Source organism: Alligator mississippiensis, chromosome 10, assembly GCF_030867095.1.
Source record: "Alligator mississippiensis isolate rAllMis1 chromosome 10, rAllMis1, whole genome shotgun sequence".
Lineage (NCBI taxonomy): Eukaryota > Metazoa > Chordata > Crocodylia > Alligatoridae > Alligator > Alligator mississippiensis.
In genome coordinates this window covers 44368617-44385882 of record NC_081833.1, presented here as the reverse complement: position 1 = coordinate 44385882, position 17266 = coordinate 44368617, and the positions used below count along the sequence as shown (strand labels likewise).

The 17266-nt window shown below is 44.7% G+C and overlaps 1 protein-coding gene across 1 annotated transcript in view; it reads left to right on the top strand.

The window, feature by feature from the left end:
• Positions 1–1244: 1244 nt before the first annotated feature.
• Positions 1245–17266, top strand: part of SMPD3 (sphingomyelin phosphodiesterase 3) — a 263636-nt gene continuing 247614 nt past the window's right edge. The window contains exon 1 of the mRNA XM_019499213.2: positions 1245–1394. The gene's annotated coding sequence lies outside the window, so the exon portion shown is untranslated. The remainder of the gene's footprint in view (positions 1395–17266) is intronic.

Sequence of the window (17266 nt, the reverse complement as noted above, 5' to 3'; positions counted from 1 at the left end):
CTGTCCCAGGGAAGCAGGCAGGGAGAGGTTAACCAGCCTGCCCAGCCACTGCTGCTTGGTTGCTGCTCTCCTCAGAGTCAAGGCCCAGCGGTGGTGGTGGCTGGCAGGTGGGTTAATCCTTCCTTGCCTGGTCCTCCAGGACAGACAGCACTGGCAGCCAGGGGGGCAGGGAGGGAGACAGTATGCAGAGATCTAGGGTGCTGGAGAGGATCAGGAGGGGACTCAATTTGAGCCACCTTGGGGAGGCCATGAGGTATTTCTACTAAGGCAGGGAGTTTCAGTCTTTATAAAGGAGTGTGCCCCTTCTGGGTACACTTCTGGTGGAGCAGGGGGAGGGGCAGTGGCTGAGCGCAGAGCAGGGGCAGGGCTTGCCTGCTCACCCACACGTACCCCAGACCCCTTTCCAATTTCCCCAGGGGTACATGTACCCAGGTTGACAACCCCTGCACTAAGATGTAGCTAAAGTGTTTGCTCCTCAGTGCAACAAGAGCTGGGTGACAAGGATCACCAATAATCCTGCTCGGGAGTGGCCTAGCTTTGAGCCACATAAACAGTGGTTAAGCCAGTTTCAGTGTTAATGTGTGGGCCATCCAGGGGATAAGAGCTGCAGAAGCAGCCCAAAATGACCACGCAACGAGGCCCTAAAATTCATGTCAAACCGAGAGCCGAAATGAGCAAGGTTTGGGTGCACTTCCCCTGGTCCCCCCAGGGCGTCTTTCCCCAACCACTGGGCGGTTTCACCCATTTCACGGTCGCTAAATCGTCCCGTCTCGTTTGCCCGTTTCCTGCCCTTAATCGCTGCACTCCGAGTTTGCTCTTCACGCTAACTGGGCTGCAGCCCCAGGGCCCGAACGGCCCACAGCTGACGCCGCAGCCCACAAGCCGCGCCCAGCCCGGCCCGGCCCGGCCCGGCCCCGCAGGCGGCACGTGCCCGGCAGGGGGAGGTGCTCCTAGAGCCCCACCCCCCCCGTTTGCCGGCCCGGCCAAGACTACAGCTCCCAGGAGCTGCGCGCGGGGGTCGCTGGGAAGTGGGGCCGCAGCTCCTATCCGCACGCGGGGCTTCGCCTGCGCGGGAGCGGACGCAGCCGATTCAATCAACTCTTAGAGGAGGCGAGGCGGGGCGGGGGTGGAGGCGGGGCCTGACGGTGGCCGCTCACCCATTGGCTGCGGCGCAGGAGCGTCCCCGCCCTCGGCGCGGCGCGGAGCTGTTCAGCGTCCAGGTGCTGAGCGTCGCTCTCGCTTTAAGGAGGCTCCGGCCGCCCCTCGCCGCACCCGGCGGGGATGGGACTCGCCGCCGCCCTCCTTGGCCCCCGCCCCGTGCAGTGAGAGCCGCTCCCGCCCTCCGCGCCACGCGGGTGGATGCTTCGGCCCCGCAGCCTCGCGGGGCGCCACAGGTAACGGGCCGCGCTCGGGCTCGTGCAGGGGGGGCTCCCCTCTCGCCCGCGGGGGACTCGGACCTGGGCGCCCCGAGCCCGGCCCCGCTTCGGGGGGAGGCGCCTTCGCGCCTGGCCGGGGCTGTCGCCCTGGTGGTAAAATGGTTCCTCTTGATGCCCGCTGCCCCCGGGGGGCCCGGCGGGAGGCTCCCGGGGGCATGAATGAATGTGCGTTACAAAGAGGCGGGAGGCTCTGAGGCCAAATGGCAGCCAGTGCTGCCGGCTATTGTGCTGCAGCCCCCGGGGCCGGGGCCGCGGAGCCGCCGTGGGCGGTACGCTGTGCTGCCGGGTCCCAGCCAGGGGAGATGTCGGGTGCAGCCCCGGCTGCTGCTTGTGCGTTGGGGATTAGGGTTGATTTGCAATTTCTCAGGCACTGGGGGAGGCAATGGGGAGCTGGCGCGGAGGAAACTCAATGAGCTTGTTGAGGGCGTGGAAAACACAAGAAGTTTAATGCAAGAAAATGCTGGGAGCCAGACAAAGAGCGAACCCGCTTGTGTGTTGTGTGCAGCAGAGAAGGGTGCGCAGCATGGAGGAAGTCTCGGTTTAGCTCAGAAAACCAAATGCAATCCAATTACCCTAGCAGCATATGGTCTGTTGTCTTCCTGCTCTGCTTCTAAATTATATTAAGAGGGGATATTTGTAAGAGAAAAAAATCTTCCTTGTTTGAATGCCTTGATCCAGAAGTCTGTTAGATAAGTAGTTATTTGGGGGCAGTCTTTGACAAGCAAATAAATGCAACTTGCTCATTTTTTCCTGCCTTATGAAAAGCAATAGATTCCAGGTAAAGACCATGTTTCTCTTCATATAGTATTGTCAGCCATTTTTAGGCACTCATGATTTCATGGCACGTGTGTTACTGTATCATTTAATCCTATTCTAGAAGAGGAAAGTATGTTTAATTTATTGGTTGGATTTGTCAACAAGCTACAGTGTGCAAGAGCTTGGGTCTTTGTCTTTTAGTTCATTCAAGACAAAGGGAGCTGAAGTGAGCTGCTTTTTCATACAAAAACACTAGTCTGTCAGGCTTCATAGTAATTCTGCTTGTAGTTGTATTTAGTTTTATTTACACTTGAAGCAGTGTAAAAGTGTTCTTCATGAAAAGATCTTGCTGTTCAGCTGTGCTTTGCATAAGAACTAAATGGGATATCTTAGACTCCATCTTCCACTCCTATATACAATCAGAACTCTTGGCTTGGGTGGCAGCCTTAGGTATGCAGAGCACAGGAACAAGCCCCTTTTGTTCAGTAGGCTTGTAAAGTCAGGCAATATATACATAATTTTAATTTTACTTGCAATATTTAATATATTATTGTTACATGTGTGGACATGCACACTTGCACATGTGCACAGTCTCTCTCTTTCTATTATATATAACATCAAAAGGAATATTTTCTTTACACCTGGTCCTTCCTCCCAATTCCTCCCCCCAGCCCCCCACATGCCTAATGGGGGAACATCTTTTATCGTGATTAATCATGTATGACTTTCATTCAGTGCTGCTGAATTTTTTCTTATGGGATCCTTAAAGAGTGCAGACTGACAAGTCAATTTTTTGGATCTTAACAGATCTTGTTTGTCTGGTAGTGGTAACCACAGTGACCACTCTGACTAAAATGATTCATACCTGGCCATCAAAATGCTAGTATTTGTTTCTAGTTTAAAGGGAAGCTGTCAGTGTTAAAAATAGGCCGTGATTCTTGGACTGGGTAAAAGTGGCTTTATATCTGGGAACTACTTCAGCTCCCTGATGTAAGTCACTTCTTTCTGCCTGCAGTAGGCTTGAAGCACACTAAAATACCTCACCGCATCTGATCACACCATGGTCTGGCCACACCCAATACCTAGACACACAAGTTCTGAATTGGGGATTGAAAGTGGTTTAAAGCCAGCAGTGCTTGCTTTTTTCCACTTTGGCATTTCTTATTTAGAAATGGTAGTTTAGAGATGGCTGACAGATCTAAGGCTGTTTTGTGTTGTTGGAACCTCCCATATATTTTAGAGATAAGATTCTTTACTTCTGTTATCCTTTGGGTTATTAAAACCGCATATATCAAATTTAACACTATTATTTGTCAGTTGCACACATTTCTCAGCTTGGACAATAACAAGTAAATGTCACACTTACCCATTTCTCTATCCAGTTGTCTTATATTAGAAAAATACAAGAAACTTTCAAATTGCAAACTATACACAAATATTTATGTAAACAGACATTTCTATAGCAGGTTTCTGAAGTTATGGAAATATTTTTTGTTGTTCTTAAGTAAAAGCTTAGTTTTCAAGCTACATGTTATACAAGATTAAGCACCTCTCATTTTAACAGTTGATCAGGTTATATAGCAAGGAAATAAGTTTTAATTAATACAGTGTATTTTATAAAATGTTTTATTTCAAAGCTGCTGTACTGCAAAGTGTGTACATGTTCTGGTGGAAGGCAGAGATTCACTATTTTTTTTATTGCTAGCACTACTAGAAAAGAGCAAATGAAAAGATATTCACATGGATGAAACATTACCTAATTGTATCTTTTGGTAAATATCAGTATCTCGTATTTAAACAGAGGAATTCAGTGTTCCCTACCTCACTGATGGGTGGCTGCATATGTTGAATATAATTTGTTCAGTTCTAAAAGAGAAAAAGCAAATAACTCCATTTATTGTACCACCTGTCCATCTTCGTTTAGCAATATGCTTGGCACTAACTATAATTCCTTTCTTATTACCTGCTGTAAAAGCTCTTAAATTGTTAGTATATTTAACCAAGTTTCTCTTTAAGAAACCATTTAAAGCCTCAATTCAGCAAATATTACAAAGGACAGTGTCTGCTCTAGCAAGAGGGGTCCTGTTGACTTTAGATAGAGCAGTCCCACTGGTATTACTCCTAGATAGTAAGCCATACTCTTCGCACCATTTGCACAAATGGACCCAAAGTCAAGAACACTTTAAATCTGCATTTTAAGCATCTGGTGGCAAACTCCCTGGAATAATCACGAATAAAGAGGAAAAAAATATGGCAGTCATAACTGAAAAAGGCCCAGCTGCTTGTATGAGCTATAGGTTAATGTTTCCACAATTTCTTGTAAATACCAAACTATGGCAAGATCAGACTATTGCTGGCAGGAGGTGTATTCCTTAACTAGAGGGTGGAATGTGGTGATAGATAGTTTGTGTGAAAAATATTTCATAGTCTTTTTCTTTTGTCATCAGTGGTTAAATCGGGTAGGCAAAATACTGCCCGTAGACTGTAACCCCCCATATGTGCACACCTTTTTCCCCCCCCACCACAAGTACACCTCACCCTCACACCCTCCCAAACATCTCACCCCCCACATGCACCCCACACCCTCTCCACACACCCCACGCCCACCCCTCCACATTCTTTCCCCCCCACACACAGATGCACAGTATACAAGAGTAAGACTTTCTTTTGAGCTATTATGCAACCACCTCTGTATGCATTACTCAAGAAAACATAAATCAGGACATTTTAAAATAAAATTAAAATATGTTATAATAGATGTCTGATTTTTTTAGTACATGATATTTTTTATCTATAATTTGTTAAAATTATATCTTCTAAAAGATCTTGTGTGTGTGTGCCCCTTGACAGCTCACCAAAACTCGTTAAGTGGCCCTCCAGCCAAAATAATGTCCCACTCTTGGGTTAAATCACGAGAGAGACCAAGCAGCCATTTGTCAATAGTTACCTGTATAGAAAAAATCTAAAATTTCCTTCTCTCCTCAACTCCCAACAAGTTTCTCTGCCATCTGGGGGGAAATGGACATCAAGTTCTATTGTCTTGTCTTGTTTTAATGTGCCTGCCTAGGTAAATGCAGAAGTGGTGTTACTCAAGTACTCTCCTCTGAGGACTGATTGAATAGACCTATCCTCTAATGTAGTCACTAGCATTTATGACCCTTGTCCTGGCCCAAGTAAAGGGAATGTCAATACTGCCATTAACCCATGGGGAAATACAATGATGCTGTTGTGCAACCATTGACAAGATCTCTTGTAAAATCTGTAATGAAGGCATGAGGGCAACATGGGTAAACGTGAATTTTAGACCAGAAATCTGAAGTTTTAGTAGGTGTATGTAAAGATTGAGTTCTAAGAAGGCAGCCTGTGTGAGCTTACTCCAATCTGCTCAATGGGAACAGATGCCTGGGCAGCGTGCCTGATGTCCCTGTCTGCAATGATTATTCCCTCTGGCTGTCAGCCTAGTAGGCTTAGTGCTAAGCATTATTTTTGTAGTTTGTATTCTTCACTTGCCCAGCTTTGTGTAGCTGGAATAACAGATTTTTCTGCCTGGACTGGTGAATTTTCATGACAGCTGTGCAAAGCCATTTCTTCTGTAAGGCACTTTCCTAATTCTACTTTACTTCTGAGACAGTTGTCAGGTGATTTTAGTGGGTTCTGTTTTCTGTTGGTAAATGGATTCCAAGTTTTCAACAGTGGGCATTGATCATAGTACTCAACACTGAAACATAAAACATGACTGTTTAGAGTTCCTATATGTCCACAACTTATAATGATTTTAGCTGGAGTTTTGAGTGATTAATACTTCTAAATATTAGAACCCAAGATGTTTCAAATGATGTACCCCCCACCAAAATAATCTAAAATCGGTGGACCAAGCAATACATCTAGCAAAAAACTGACCTACAACTAATTCTGTTGGCTGTTCCAATCCTCTGAAGTACACCTGTGAGTTAGTCAGGCTCTGTCCCAAATTTATAAGCTGCTTTGTTTTTTTAAGTTTTCAGACATGGAAGAAGTATGTGCACATACTGAAAAGGAAAATAACAAAATGGCATATTTATAATGCAAGTCAAGAGTAGCCATAAGGTACAAAAAAATGACACACTTTGTTGATTTTCCTTTGTGGCATAAACTGAGTAGTCAGTAGCATTAATTTCCTAGCCACAGGTTGCCAAACCATATCTTTCAGTTATGGAAGAAGCTTTGGCAAAGGTAACTGCCAAATAGTGTTAAGCATTTTGGTTAGAAGCTATTAATGCACCATTCCATGTGGCAGAGAGTAAGATTCTATTGCAAGTACTCTGTGCTGACCCAGACCCTTTTACATGACAGTTTTTTGTAAGTGAGTTGGAGGAGAAAGAGTGCATTCAATGATTCAAGGATTTTGCCATATTAAAAAGGTAAGGGAAACTAGATCTTGATTCTTTACAAAAAGTGGTGGCTTCACTGAGGCATGATTCAAGTTTTTAGAAGGTTATTTCAACTATCGTCAAATAAAAGAACAAGGATACACCGGTTTATGTACAGAAGAGGCAAGATAGTAAAGGAAAGAAAAATGAAAATTATTTTCAGAGTCATTCTTATATGAGCAGAATGCCAAGGATAACAAGAGAAACTAGTATGAATAGCTTTTTAAAAAGTCCTAGACAAAGCATTCAGGAGAATATTGTAGTTGTCCTGCTAATTCAGAGGCAGATGAAGATAGCAGAGTACTACAAAGTCTGTCCATCTCTATGTGTTTCTATGTAATGTGTATAAAAGCAGTTGTCTTAGCATATGCCCCTATCATGCAGAGACTTAAGTATGTGCTTGTTTTCATAAAGTCCTAATAATGTCAGTAGAAATACTTGCTGGTAAAGTTAACTGCTTAAGTCAGAATCTGGGGTCTAGTGAAGACAATAGACAGTTATTCTCAGTCTGAGCATACAGCTTCTGTTGAGATCAAATGCAAGTTTCTAAGTATAAAGGGCAAGAGACCACTGCTGTGCAAAACTTGCACTAAAAACCTATGCTAACTAGATCCTGTCAAAACACTTCTAATAAGCTTAGTCCACATCTACATTGAGATTTGGCAAATCAGTTAGGGAATTGCCTCTTGTTTTCAGATGGGTGTAATTTTGCATGGTTATAATATGGGGAAAAAGCAGATTTGGTTGCTTCTTCCTTCTTTACTTCCTTCTTGTTCACTTCTCCATAGGAATCAAATAGTTGTGAAGTGAAACTGAAAAATGGCTCTTACGGAATCCCATAGGAACTGGAGCTAGTTGCTTACAACATAGACATCGGGGTGTCAGAAATATTCAACCCTACAGGTCTACAGGCCAGTTTGAGGACCAGAATTGGGATTGTCCCCCTGTGCTATGTGTAGCACCCTCAGCACAAATCCAGCTCGTGCAGAGCAAGCCCCAGGGCCAGCAGGTGCTGTGTGCACCACAAGTGCTTGACTTGCTGTGCATGCTGCACAGAGCACAACATGGAGCATGTGCTACATGCGGTGCCCTGCTGGACCAGCTTTGCAAGCTGGCTCTGGCATGAACCAATCTGGACGAGCCCTGGAGCTAGCTTGCAGAGCCAGTCCAGCGCTGGGGTGCTATGTGTACCTCAGACTGACCTCCTGAGTTCTCTGTGTGTGTGTGAGGGAGAGAGGGAGAGAGAGAGATGCTGGGTCCATCTCTTACACTTCATGTAGCACACAGAGCCAGCACATGCACCATGTGGAGTTGGTCCAGTTCTGCAGGCTGTATGTTTGACACCCCTGATGTACTCATCCAAACAATATTTTAAAATTCTTCAAAATGTTGATCTGTAGTTAAGCAGACAAGGTTCCTTGGGTGAATTTGATATTTTTTATTAGACCAACCCAAATAGTTGGAGAATAGTTATTAAGCAAACTTTCGAGTTCAAAAACACTTCGTCAGGCTAAGGAAGTTTCAGCAGTTGGTGCGTGCTCTTCCTGGATGGAATGAAAAGTAAAGAAGCCAGGGGCTGGGCTGGGGAGTCAGTTGCCAGGCAGATTATAATGTATCAAAAATTCAGTGTCTATGTTTAGTCCCTGATCTCTAGTATCCAGGAGGTTGATGAAATGGAGCTCATAGGCTCGTCTCTGGGAAGTGTTGTGTAAGTTTCCCTTGAGGATCAGGACTGAAAGATTGGAGAGAGAGTGGCCCTCCTGTGAGAATTGTGCCCCCACCGGTAATTGGGTATTTCTGTCTTTGATAGATTTCCGATATGCATTCATTCTGGTGTGCAGTTGTTGTTTGGTCTCTCCTACGTATTTTCCATCAGGGCATTTGGTGCATTGGATGAGATATATTACATCTGTAGTTAATGCATTTTCGCCATTGAACTTGAGTAACACTTCTTAATATTTCCAAGAAGTGATGAGACCTGTATAAATTGAATAAAATCTTGCTAATTTTTAAAATTAATTAAAGTTATAGTAATTTTTCCAAGTTATACATCATCTGGCATTTTAAAGTATTTGGCCTTATGAAACAATTAAATATTAAATGTTTTAAAAATTAGATTTCCACATTCAAAATATTTTGTAAGCTGGGATACATTAAGGTTCATTCCTTCTGAAAACTGGAATGAGTGTGATGAAACAATTAAACTTTTCAAATTTAGACAGAAAATGAGTTAGGTGAATACTTCAAAGCACTTTATGTATGTTATTTATATGATTAAATTTCACTTCACATGTGGTTGTGCCCCGCTTGTATCTTAATTTTGCAAGCACATGAGCAATACTAGCCAATTTTTTGCAAATTATTAAGCTGGCATGATACAATATACATGTAAATTAATTCTTAAATGCCCTTTCTACAAACATTCTCACAAGGTAGGCACATCGAAGTCCAAACTCCTGAATCAAAGTCTGTTGGGGAAAAATGGTTACATATGCCACTGATTTAGTGTGGACCCCAGAAAATGTCTTGAGGGCTGATTTGGTTTATGTAGGGAGTTTTTTTCTGAGCAGTTTGTATAGGTCACCACTTTGTTTGTATTTACTGTCATCAGTAGTGAAGATAAATTGTCCTCCAGCTTACTAGAAGTCACTGACTTGTTTGTGTATTCCGCCCCGTCTTAAAATTTCAAGCTTATGTTCTCAAATCTGCTAGCTGAACAAATGAACAGAAATTGAATTGTTTCTCTGTGGCAGTGCACCTTTGGGTGCTTGCCACTTTAAGGGCTGGAACAGGCAACTGGCAGGTACCTGATTAGGGCAGCCATTTTTAAACTAAGGTCAGCCGGGCAGAGCTGGCAGTGTGTTGCTTGCAGCCAAGGGAGCAACATCGCCTGGCTGAACTGAGGCTCACAGCATCCTGGAAATAAGGGTAGGAGCTAGGGAGATGGCTTGGAGGCTCCTGGTCCTGGACCATGACCTAAAACTGCACCCTGCCAGGGAAGGGATGCCTGGTTGTACTGCCAGTGGTGCAGTAGCCCCATTTAAATACCAGGATCATTCACTTCCCTGGTGAAAGGCAGGTTGGGGCTAGGGTTTCCTTAATAACTCCAGCCCCCACAACCAGGTGGGTAACTCTGTAGTAGGGCCCAAGAAAGCAGGCCCATGTAAGAGAGTATGGGCTAGTTGCTCAGAAGCCTGACTCAAGGCATCCTTGACTGGTCAATGCTGGGACTGGGACCAGGGCCAGAAGGGTCAAAAGGGCCAGGGGCCCACCACAAGGGATGCCCAGAGCCAGGGGCCTGGGGTTCTGACTGGCCTTAGAGGTAGGGCCAGGACCTGCATGGCCGAAGGCCCTGGGGGTGTGGGGAGGGGCACACCTGAAAAGGAGAAGAGTGCAGGGAGTTTGGCATCCCAGAATGAGGGTGCAGTAGGCCGCCTGATGGGAAAGGATCTAGTTGGGGTCCAGACAGAGTGTTATGGGGCCCAATGTGGGTCCGGAGATGTTAAGAACTTGGATGCCATCTGTGAGGCATGGGCCACAGTATAGGCAAGGTTTGGAGTGGTGGATAGTGCCTCCTGGCATCGGGGCCTGTAATGAGCAGTCTCCCGCATTATACCACCAGTAAAGGGAACAGCAAAGTCATGGCAGGCAAGACTGGGTGGACCGCCCCATGGACAGGTGGGTAGGCCAACTCAAGACTCAGCCCCGAGCTTGTCCCATCACCCTCTAATATGGCACAATAATTGCAGAAGGTCTTTCAAGCGATTTGATCACAATCTGTTTTGGCAATAACAGTAGCAGACATAATCTCTGTGTGGGATTCTAAATATGAACTGGCAAACCAAAGCTATAATTCATATGCATGCCATATTTTTAAAGTTTCTTTAAAAAGTTTGAAAGAAAAGACTTTAAGTCATAAGATTCTACCTAGCCTTCCTTTGATTCTCTTTATACAAGTAATCATACACATAATTCCTTGGTAAAAGTGGTTTCCTGCTTCTGTTCTTTAATAGAAATGGGCACAAATCCAAGTATGCTTATCTTGCTGAAGTTCATACCTGCTTTAAAATTTTGCAGTTCCAACCTAAATTCTTCTTTCTTTGTTTTTAATTAAAAAGTCATAGGAGAGCAACAATTTTCAGCATGAGAAGAGATTTCTGAGCAGATGATGCTCGTTTCATTGGCTGCTGGAGGCCAGCCAGTGACTGCATCTTCCAGCCCCTTTTCTACAAGCTACATGTCACTTGATTTTATTTCAAAAGGGGTGGGGGATTAGTACCTATGGCTTTGACAAGTTTAGGCAGCTATTATTTCTTGACTAGCAAGTGAAATACTTCTTTCAGCTATTGCTGCAGAGTCTGAGGGACTCCTTGATAAGGAAATGACAGGAATGAAAAAGACTCCAGTTCCTACTTCACTAGCAGAAGCAGAAATGCAGAAGAAGGGAGGGGGAGAACGAAAATGCTGCCATCCCTCATCTTCAGTGGCTGCCTAAGTAAAAAGAGAGGGAGGGGCACTTTGAGGATAAAGAGAAATAACTAAGGAGACGGTATCATCACAGTGCACCCAAGTTATCAAATTAAAAGTAAATTCCATTAAACAAGTATGTTTTATACTCTTCTTTTCCTCAGAATTACACGGCTACAAACATTTCCAATACATCCTGAATTACACATTTAGGAAACTTCACCAACCACTGTCCAACTTGTTGCTCGTTCACATCTGACACTGAGCTAGCTTTACTCTGATTTTCTTCAGTTACTGCCCTCTTGATCAAACAAGACTAATAAATACTCTAGCCTTTTAGCAGGAGCATGCTTCAGTGGAAAGAGCACCAGACCAGGACTTGAAACATGGGTTCATTTCCTGACTATACTATTGACATACCATGACATCTTGGGCATATCACTCCACACAGTCTCTTTCCTTCTGCTCTGCCATGTCTATTTACATGGTAGGAATTGTCTTTTTATGTGTGTTTATTGTGCCTGCTCCAGTAAGGCCTGATCTTAGTTGTGGCCTTTAGTTACAACTGTGATCCACATTTTCTGTCCTGTGGGGATAGAATTTGTCAGCAGCATTTAACTGCTGTCATTTAGAGGTGTGGCAGCGGTTTCTTCTCCTATCACCACATCTCCAGCTCCTTGGACAGATCTGTGGGTTAGCTGATACAGCTCTACACTTCAGGAACTGTGGCAACTAATGCTTCCACTGTTCATCACACTGCCAAATTTCCAGCCCTGTGGGGAGCCCTGTGGGCCACCTGAAAACTTGTTGCAGCCCATCCCCCCCATAACCCCTACCCTGCCACCCAGCCTGCCCCACCGTGCCCCACATGCCCTGCCACCCCCATGCCCTGCTGCTGCTCACCTAGCTGGAGCGAAGCCGCTGCTCATCCAGGAGGTGCAGGAAGGCCGGGCCGGCTCTGGAGGCAACACAGTGGCTCAGTCTCATGCTGGCCCCATGCTGGGCGAGGCGGGGGGGGGGGGGGGGAGGGGGCAGCATAGCCCCCGTTCCCAGCACCTTCTGCCTTCCACTTTCCACCTTCTGCCCAGAGTACAGCCTGGCACAGCCCCACCACCACCTGCCCCACACAGATCCTGAGGCACACACCCCTGCCCTATGCCCTCCTGGACCGGTGGTGGGAGCAATGGTGAATGCTGCCAGATAAGCTGCCACATGAGCCGCTCCTGGACTGGTGGCACACAGCAGCACGAGCTGCCCCACCCACTTCCTGGGCAACACTTGTCCCAGCCCCAGCCCCAATCCCTCCCTTGCTGTGGGGGCATTAATCTGCCCCTTCCATCCTCCCTCCCCCAGGCTGCAGCTGGACGCAGCTGTGTCGACTGTTATAAAGGAACCAATCCCCCATTTATAACATTGTTCCTATGGGAAAATTGGTTCTGAGTTATGATGTTTTGACTTAAGTCGTAGTTTTCAGGAACCAATTGTGTTGTAAGCCTGAGGACTGCCTGTATGTCTCTTCTTTAATGTTTCACGTGTATTGGGCTAGGTACAGACATTCAAAAAGCCTGAGGCAGAATCAAAGTTGCATGATTTTCCATAAACGGTGTTGTTTAAATCAGTAGCAAACAGAACACGCGTTTTCCCTTTGGTGAGGGGGCAAATCTTAGATGAGTTTCCACCATTTTTAAACCAGTCTGTTTGCTGAACTTCTGTTCTGTTATGGGTATAGAGCATGGCTGTCCCTAGGGAGCTCATGAATTGGGGCAGCCATCCCAGGCCCCGCGCTTTGTGGGGCCCCACAGACAGTGTTGTACAGGCTCCAGCCACTCACTGCCCACCCCCACCCTGGGCCCTGCACAGGCTGATATGTCATGGGCCCCACACACCTCTAGGGACAGCTCTGGTATAGACTTATCACTTATACTGGTAAAAGTGTTATGTCTGTACCTGGACTTAGTGTGTCCAATGTGGGGAGGGAAAAACACACTCCTCCTTTGGTACAGGTAGAGTTTAAGGTTCCAGGACTAGTACCATAAAAAAGCATGTGAAAGTCTACCCATGCTCAGTGCATTAGAATCTGCATTCATATCAAATAAAAACCAGTTTCTATGACAACAACCTGCATAAATCATCTCAAATACAAGCAACAATGACAGCTCGGAGCTTGGTGCAGGGACACAGCTTCAAGGAAACCTACACATCAGCTGGTTATTTTTACTCTTCCTTTTTGTGCAGCCTTGTAGTGTAACTTTAGAGGATACATTCATTTTGACTTGGCACAGTCATCTCAGGATACTGGTTATGTTGCCGTTTTTGAAGTGTAGATCTGCACTAAAGCACTTATTATAGAATATTGATAACATTGAATTTTTGGCCTTTGAATATTTTTATCCTTGTCTGTTACGAATACACAGAGGTTTTTTTCCTTATATTTAATTTGGAAATGGTGGACTTCCACTCCTAATGGCTCTGATTGATACTGGTTTTAATAGTCATCTGGAAAGATAGTGTAAGCAAGGTTTGGTTGCAGATAGTTATTACAGCCTTGCCAAAATTATACTGCCTGCTTACCAATGATAAATAACCATTTTTAAATGTCTTTATAGGGTTTTTTGACAACTATTTGTAATCAGTAAGAACAGGCTAGCCTTTTTAGATACAATTCTGGACTGCTGCTCTCCCTCCGACTACCTCCCTAGCTATTTTATACACCTCTTACTTGCGCATTGTTCTCTTTGCATAACATTTTCCTGCATCATACAAAGTTTATCAAGTTTTCATCCTTCTTATTTAAATGTTTCTGTAGAAATTATTCCTCTATGAAAAAATAACAGTATCTTTTAAATTTGATATACCTGCATATGACAAATTTTAAATAACAGCTGCTGGACATTTTAGTGTACATGGTATGTCAGGAATACACTAAAAGCAGTTTCTGCCAGATACTGGACCAAAGCAGGGCCAGTGCTAGGAGGGACTGGGGTGGGGGGCCTATAGCCACCCAAAAATTTGCCTTAGCCTCCCTGTAGCTACCCCTCCCAGCTCTGCCCATGTCCAAGACCCCCACCTCATCCCTGGGCTGCTGCAACCTGCCTTGCACAGCTGAGCCCACCCTACTCCTGCCTGTAGACCACAGAGGTGCAACGTCTTAAGTGGGCATTGTTAAAAAAATAAGTATGTTTGGCTAGAAGATGTATAGCACAGCCCCCACAATTTTCTGTCTAGCCCACCTTAGAGCCCCTTCCCCTTCCTCACACTGAGAAGAAGCTGGAGCCACCCCTGGACCAAAGTGAAAGAAATATCTGATCTCAACTCACAATGAGCAAAAAGAATGAGCAGGCTTGGCTCCCTAGGTGTTTCTACTCAGTTATTTGCTACAAGGAAACATATCTGACAGGGTAGAATGAGGATACTGCTATGTCTTTGGAGGAAGAGGTGAGGCATGAATGTACCATTAAGTTTATTAAAATTGTCATGGCCTTTGACTACATTTCTTTCACAAACCCATCTGAGGGATGTATGTTGTTGTTATCTGTTGATGCCAAGGCTCTGGCAGAGAGAGATTCTTTTATTCAACAGTGCTATAGGCTGATAGTGGTATCAGACCATGACCAATAAAGAAATCTCTGCTCTTTTATTAGGTGCAAACATGCTCTTTTCCTCAGATTCTAGGAAGACAGACTTAAATATTATGTCTAGTAAGTCAAAATTAGAGTCCTAAAACTTGGCTCTCAAACTACCCTTCCATGGTGCTTTTTTGCCATTTTAATTTCTTCACTTGAGAAGGAGTTTTCTATGCCTGTCTGGATTTGCTAATTTTGATGAATAAGGACAGCTTACTTCACATTCCCTGAGTAACGGAAAACCAGGAAGCAAACTGTGACAATTTGGGCAAAGGTCCGTTGCCACAGTCCCAAAACAGGCACTTCTTATTCCGGGGTATAGTAAGTCCATGATGTAGCCCTTAAGTTAACACTACAATCTAAAATAAAACCCACAACCTAGCACAAAGCGCTGACTGCAGAGATGGACTTTCAAACTGCTATTTCTTCCTGAAAATTTCTCTCCCAAATAAAGTTTGCTTAGTTTTGCACAGAATAGAACAGTAGAGATAAAATATTCCAGAAGCTTTGGTAGTGATTTGAAAGGTGTACACTCTTCAGATGTTAGCTTTTCTATAATGGCAGCTTTCAGCACTTGTACTTCTTGTCCTTTTCTCCCAAAACACAATACCCTAAAAGTAAAAAGCAGATTTAACATAACATAGCATAGCAATCAGTCTACATAATGGCTATTTTCCTGGCTCTGTCCTGTGGGAGGAAAATGACCTTTTTTTTTTTTTTTTTTTTTTAAATCAAACTTCATTCACCAAATGCAGCAGGAACATTTTTAAAGGACTGCGATGTTTTCTTCCTTTTATTCAGTCTTCTCCATCACTCTGTGACAAGGGACAAATTATTTGTTCTTTCACCTGAAATTAGTCCCACAAAATCCAGTGATGAGGAGAGAGGATTCACTTGTGAATCTGAAAATTCCATGTTGCCAAGCACACTGTCCTTGGCAATGATTTTAGGAGCAAGAATCTGATTAATTTGATGAGAACAATTGAAAAGTAAATGCCTGTGTAGAAGTGGAGCAACACAAAGGGTTTGGTTTCTAATAGTGTTCTAATTCAGATGTGTCCTAATAGTGGACACATTCAGATGTGTCCTTTGTGTAAAAGTGCAAGGGTGCAAATTCATCATTTGTATGGAAAAAACAATATGTAGAGTCAATTGTGAAAATGAGTCATGACTGTAGGTTCTCAGACCTTTAAAATACAATCTCTATGTTTATGTCCAAATTTTTAGTTGCTTCATATTTATAATGTATTTTTGTTCTGACGTGGCATTGTGACTGAATTCACAAACCTACTGCAGGTACAAAATTCAGGGCTGTCAGAGATCCAGTTGTAGGTTGACAGTGCCTAGCACAACAGGGTCTTCATTCATGACTTGGGATTCCATGTGCTGCTGCAATGCAAATAATACTTTTCACTGGATTGACAAATTAAAGTTCTAAGTCATTCTTATTTTACTGGGAGAGATGAGTGCATACTTGGTTTACCAGTCACTTTCAACAGAATATAAATGCTTAGACAAATAATAGAACTAGTTCACAGTAGAAAAGACAGGGTTAACTGCATACTACATTGGTAGCAATTAATCAGTTAACTTTATACATTGATTGTGTAATACTTTCTGCTTACATCTATATAATGAGTAAGTAAGTAGTAACACAGTAAGGCGGTAGCCCTAGACTTCAAGAGGGCCAACTTCAAGGAGTTGAAGAGATTGGTGGGAGAGGTGCTGGGGTTCTCAAGGGCAGGGGAACTCAGTGCCCAAGATGAGTGGTCGTTCCTTAAGGAGACGATACTCAGGGCCCAAGAGGTGACAATCCCAACTAGAAGCAAGGGGGACAAGAGTGCCCAAAAGCCTCCCTGCCTCACCAAGGATGTCCAGGAATGCCTGGTTGCCAAAAAGACGGCGTACACCCGGTGGAAAGGGGGGGCGATCTCCAGAGAGGAGTATACCTCCACTGCTCGGGCCTGTAGGGGGGCTGTTAGGAAAGCTAAGGTGGACATAGAGCTAGGACTAGCGTCCAAGATCAAAGATAATAAAAAGTCCTTTTTCAAATATATAGGGAGGATGAAGAAGGCTCCGGGAAATGTGGGGCCCCTGCAAGATACACTGGGCAATCTGATGGCTGGTCCAGAAGAGAAGGCAGATCTCTTTAACAAATTCTTCACCTCCATTTTCTTGTGCAGGGACAGGGATGCCCCCACCGTAATTCAAGATGGACTCAAGGGGAGTGTCTCCAGACCTAAGGTTGAGGAGGACCAGGTTAGAGTGCTACTGGAGGGGCTGGACGTGTTCAAATCAGCAGGTCCAGATGCTCTCCACCCCAGGGTGTTGAGGGAGCTAGCAGGGGTTATTGCAGGGCCCTTGGCATGGCTTTACGAGCGCTTGTGGTGCTCGGGCCAGGTGCCAGATGATTGGAAGATAGCCAATGTGGACCCCATCTTTAAAAAAGGGAGGAGGGAGGACCCAGACAACTATAGGCCCGTCAGTGTTACCTCAATCCTGGGGAAACTCTTTGAGAAGATCATCAAGGAACACATCTGTGACGGGCCGGCATTGGGGATGATGCTCAAGGGCA